This window comes from Adiantum capillus-veneris, chromosome 2, assembly GCF_014529385.1.
Source record: "Adiantum capillus-veneris isolate H3 chromosome 2, ASM1452938v2, whole genome shotgun sequence".
In the NCBI taxonomy this organism is placed as follows: domain Eukaryota; kingdom Viridiplantae; phylum Streptophyta; class Polypodiopsida; order Polypodiales; family Pteridaceae; genus Adiantum; species Adiantum capillus-veneris.
The window spans coordinates 150399096-150405126 of NC_140932.1; the positions used below are offsets into that span (position 1 = coordinate 150399096).

At 41.4% G+C, this 6031-nt stretch overlaps 1 pseudogene; it reads right to left on the bottom strand.

Moving 5' to 3' along the window:
* Positions 1-3435: 3435 nt before the first annotated feature.
* Positions 3436-4370, bottom strand: LOC147463851 (uncharacterized; annotated as a pseudogene).
* Positions 4371-6031: the final 1661 nt, after the last annotated feature.

The following is a 6031-nucleotide window of genomic DNA, read 5'->3' on the forward strand; positions in this document are numbered from 1 at the left end:
AGGAGCAACTTCAAGAGAATATCCATGAATAATCGTCACAAAGTGAGACGGAGGAAGCCTGGACTGATACCACCTCAAAGGAAGAAAGTAGCGGCATCATTACTGAAGAGGAGTCTTCCATTGAAGTCATGGGGTGAGGTTTAATCCAAACAACCAAGAGACCTCTTGTCAAGGTTTGGAAGAGGTAGGTTCCCAAGAGAACCAAAATGTGCAAGATGAAGGGATGTTAGAAGGTATGTTGTCTACAACACTTACAAAGGACAAAAGAGAGCAATTCAAATGTGTGCTAAGAATTTTTCCTAGGATTTTTGCAAAAGACTACACAAATATGTGTGGAGTAGATGTTGTTCAACACAAGATCGAGTTAAAGCTAGAGGTTACACCTAAGGCTCAAAGCTGCAAAGGCTAGGAGTCATCAAGGAGTAATGTTTACTCAAGGAGGTAAGAAATCTTCTAGCAACAAGTTTCATTTATCAGTGGAGAATTTAGAGTGGGTATCTCCCGTTGTAGTCATTCCCAAGAAGAATGGAAAGTGGAGGGTATATGTGGACTATAGGACACTGAATGAGGCAACCAAGCAAGATCACTTCCCCCTCCCATTTCAGAATGAGATACTAAATGAGGTAGCTGGTTATGAGAAGTACAGTGTGTGTGATGGCTACTCAGGCTACTTTCAGATAGGTATTGCATTAGAGAATCAATTGAAAATGATCTTCATCACTCCTTGGTTGGCATGCTTTCAAAGTGATGCCATTTGGCATGACAAATGCTGCTGCACTTTCCAACGCTTCATGAACATGGTGTTTCAATGGAAATTCCATTAGGGTTTTATTGATGACTTTTGCATTTATAGTTCAACATCTCAAAGGGTAGAAGAAGGTTTGAAGAAATTATATGACATGGGAGGTCAACTCAATCCTGAAAAATACCATATAGGTGAGGACGATATGATTTTGCTTGGTCACAAGGTTTCCTATCAAGGTATTGAGATAGATCCTTCAAAGGCAAAGGATCTTATTGAGTTACCATCACCCAAGAATCTCAAAGAGGTCATCTCATTCATTCAAAAGGTGAAGTATATGTCCCGCTTCATTCACTTAGCCTTGGAGTTACTTCACCCTTTGCAAAAGTTGACACAAGAAGTAGAATTTGCATGGTCTGATGAGCTTGAAGAGTACTTTTGTAGCATTAAATTCATTTTGTCAGAGCTACCAACACTCATGTCTCCTTGTTGGGAGTACATATTCTTTGTTAGCTCTAGGGTTGGGAAAGAAATAATTGCATTGTTTTGCTACAACAAAATCCTCACAGTACCAGGATGCGATCCACCTACTTTGCTAGTAGGGTCATGAATGCCTTGGAGAGAGACTACAAAAAATCAGAGGAATCCCAAACTCCGAGAAAGTGTTTCCGAGCTAATAGAAAATCGAGTGACATCTACCAAAGCACCTTGAACATATCCATGTTGTAAAATTGATGCAGCTCATGATCAAGCAAGAAAGCATATTCAAAAGTACATTTTTATGATTTTTAACTTCACATATGCATCTTCTCCATCATCTATGTTTACGGCCTCCAAACATCACTTGTGCTTCCAAAATGTCAATGGACGCAAATATACATGGTCTCCCATAGGCCATCTATGGTCAACTTTCCAAAAATCAAAAGTCACGTAATGGTTTTGAAGAGTCAACTGTCCAAAACCAGATGGCTCTTTTGGTGTGTCAATTGATTAATATCCCTCTCTTTCTCTCTCTCTCTCTCTCTCTCTCTCTCTCTCTCTCTCTCTGCCTCCCCATAGTCAAAGACTCAAATGTCATTTGCATTGATGATAGACACATGCGAGTATGAATGTAAAATCCCTACAAAATTCAAGTCCTAAAAAATATTGCTTAGTTCTTGGATATCTTTGTGGTCTTGCTTAACGCGACTATAACTAGAGCAGATTCAACACCAATAGCTCTTCCCTTCTTGCACCCTTCCTCTAACAAATAGCCTTTCCTTGGGCTCTCTGATATTCAAATTGAATTGAAAATGTATTCTTGCGTGCCTTTTTAGCCTTTGATGTGTGGATACTCTCCACAAAGAAGTCAACGTAGAATATGCATGCATCTCAGCCATAAGACCTTGGATGGAACCACACTTCATCCTTGGCTTATAGTAAATATTGGCTAGATTCCAAATTGCAAAACCATCTTTGATGATCTTGGTGATATCCTGCCATACTAAAAGTGAATTGGCCAAGGAAATCTCATTGACCTCATTGGAATTGGGCCATCACACATTTGAGAATGCTGGCTACCAGGCACTTCTGCAGCTTGAGAGAAACCATGGACTTCACACGAGGTGACACTCACTATGTGCCCGTCTCTCTCTCTCTCTCTCTCTCTCTCTCTCTCTCTCTCTCTCTCTCTGTGTGTGTGTGTGTGTGTGTGTGTGTGTGTGTGTGTGTGTGTGTGTGTGTGTGTGTGTGTGTGTGTGTGAATGGACACATACTTAGGCCCTGGCGCTGATTCTATCGATAGAGAGTACGTGGAATGCAGCTTGACAATGGGGACCACTAGAATGGTATAACCTCTCTATCACACAAGTGTGGTAGATTCGTTATGCCATTTCCCTCTTGAGTAACAGGTATTGAGTTCAACTCTCCTCATCGGATAGATCTTTAAGGTCACTCGGGATAGTTTCCTATGATGTTAAAATTCTTGTGGGTGTGGGTGTGCTAATAAAGAGGAAAATGGTATAATCTTTCTATCACCAAAGTGTGGTAGATTGGTTATGCCATTTCCCTCTTGAATAAGAGGTCTTGAGTTCAACTCTCCTCGTCGGATAGATCTTTAAGGTCTCTTGGGATAGTTTCCTACGAAGTTAAAATTCTCTCCTTCTTCTTCCTCTCTCTCTCTCTCTCTCTCTCTCTCTGACTTCATGCCACTTCTCACTAATTATATAAGTATTTTTATGGTCTGGTTTAATGGGTTTTTTCCACACTTATATCATTGTTACTATTCTAGGGTTTATTTTTATGCAATGCAAAGCGTTGTGTGTGTGTGTGTGTGTGAGAGAGAGAGAGAGAGAGAGAGAGAGAGAGAGAAAATATACCGACTGAAGTTGTAGTTGGAGGCAAAGATGGGCCACCGATTAGGTGGGTAAGTACACCCCAGCCTTCACCTTGCGGGTTAGAGCCACCAAGTGTTCTGGTAACGGAGATGGCCTTAAGTTGCTCTCTCTTCTTGGCAACGGTAAAATGAACTTTGATAATTTCTGTAGAGGAAGATACTTAATCGACCAGAAGAATGCTCAAATTTTAAGATTATTCTCAAAAAGAGGCTTGTTGGTATATGCTGGATCTACAAGGCACTTTCCACAATCATATGCACCTAGAAACCTCATTCAAGGTACTCTAATAACTAGATTACATGATTTGGAAGCATTCTACTAGGGAGGAAAGGAACATTGAGAAAGGATGATCATTGTTTGGGCTAGGTCCTTCATTGCAAACTGCCTAAGCCTTTTGATTTGGTACCTACACTGCAGCATACAAGAATCTGTGCAGCGTTTTCTGCGTAAATTCATATTTGCATGTTGCAAAATTGCCACCGATTCATTAGAGATAGCTTGGGGATAAGACAATTCTGCATCTGGTTTAGTCTGCAGACTGCACATATCCCCTTTGCCATCAGCTACATCATTAATATGGGCCTGAGTCCTATCTTACACCTTCAGTCCAGCTGATCCATCACCATACATTTGTGCATTTCTGTGGCATACGTTCGCCAAAGAAGACCACATTGATCGAAAACCACAACCATATTCCTGCTGGCCTACTTCCATACATGTGTCGCTTGGAAGGGGGTCCTGAAGCTCCAGGAGAGACTCATTGACATGGCACCGCATAGTCAGAGGGCTTGGTCCTTCGATGAGAGTTAGCATTTCTTTGTCATGTCCCGATTGATTGGCTACGCCTGGAAGATGACTGCACTCCTCTATTTGGACTAATCTGACACAGGGTTAAATACTTCACAAACTAATTTGAAGCCAGAATTATTCACTAAAATTGTAGCTCCATTCACAGGAATCTGCAAAAGGTTCGAAGAAGAGGCTGCATCACCATCATTTTTGTTCAGGATTCTAGCAGCTTCTCTTGGAGTCTGTGAGAAGTGCAAAGGGGATGCATTGTCAAGAACAACATTTAGTTCCCACTCTGCATCAGAATAAGGTCTGACAAGACTAGGGATGAATTCCTGCTCTGCATCAGAATCAAGTTTTACGACAACAAAGTTGTTTGGGTGCTTGTCTTTCGATGTCAAGGCTGACTCTTTCAGTACGGTAGCCTCTTCGGTACTATGTGTTATGGCAGGGAGGGTAATCATGAGCTGAGATTGAAGCTTGAGGGAAATTTGCTCCTCATCATCAATAGAAGACCAATCAAGCTAGATTTTGTACTTGCAAAGAGTAGTGGGATCTGCTCCTGAAGTAATTGAAGCTACAGTGGATGGTAATGTTGATACTGATGATGCGGATAAAGTGGATGATGGCGGTGGAAGAGGAGGCAGTAATGGAAAGCTTGGGTCGCTTGGGTTTATAGGCTGCCCATTTTTTAAGAGGATGGGGAGCGCAAGCTCCATCGTCACAGGCCCCCTGTCATGCTCAATCTCACCATAGCCAAGAACAAGATGGAACAGATCGATATAGAGCCGTCGCTTGATAATGGCCACAACTCCATCTACTCTAACCTCTCACATTATGCACGGGGGGGAGAGAGAGAGAGAGAGAGAGAGAGAGAGAGAGAGAGAGAGAGAGAGAGAGAGAGAGAGAGAGAGAGAGAGAGAGAGAGAGAGAGAGAGAGAGAGAGAGAGAGAGAGAGAAGCAGCCGCTGTAGCATGGATTTGTAGCATGGGAATAGGCAAGAAAAAACAGTGACGTGAAACTACCTGTAGCCATCCACGCCGGCGTGGATGGCTGCAGTTCATTTTTGGGATAATTACCAAAATACCCCTTTTATTTGTGGAAATTCCCAAAATACCTTTCAAATTTTAAAAAAATTCCAATGCCACAATGATATTATATTCATCGGATACTCCTCAGATTCCAGTTTTGAGTTGAGATCTCTCTCACTGTAAAAGGCAGATGAAGAGTTCAAACGCGCGACATAATTATGGTACGACCTCACAATGTTCTCGTAGCCAACACAGCATGCAGTAGATGTTGCGATGTTGAGCACAATTCCCTGCATATAAAAAATAGCATGAACCTCCTACGCCCCCATAAATGCCAGTTCCCTGCGCGACAGGATGTATAGCAGCTACAGCATGTGGCTGGAGCATGAGCAGCCGAATTCGCCTCGCATCTCCCCCCTCACTCAGACGTTTGTCTGCAAACTTCAACACCTCCCATTCAGCTTCGAAACGGATCTTGCGTGATTCTACCGTTTTTTTTTATTTTCCCCAGCTAAGTACCCCCTACTTTCTCATAAATTCCCAAAATGCCTTTCAAATTTTCCAAAATACCCCTAGTTGTGAGAGTAAATTTATCTGAAGATTAAAAATTTGTAGCTTTTCATAAGAAAATTGATTGTCTATCAATACAACATACTTAAACTAGAATTTGAGCTAGTTATGTAGGTTTTGGAGATGAATTGCTTCATTATTTTTAGACATAATTGTCTTTTTTTGGGAGGTAATTTGTAACAAATTACATGCTAAGCACTAAAAAAGGATCTCCATTGTCAAAAAAGAATAAATATTAGGAAATCGTGAACAATCCAACTAAAATAGATACAAGGGTATTTTGAGAATTTTTTAAATTTGAGGTGTATTTTGGGACTTTCCAGAAATTAGAGGGGTATTTTGGTGATTTTTCCTTCATTTTTTGAACGATCGTGCCAATGTTTGCAAGAGTGACGGGTAAAGATTTCCATTCCACACCAGCACGGATGGCTATACGCAATTCCATTATGCACCAAATAATTTCCTTGTTTCATGTGGCGCTCATACAAGGCAAATGAAACAACCCCGCTAGCTACCTGTAGAAA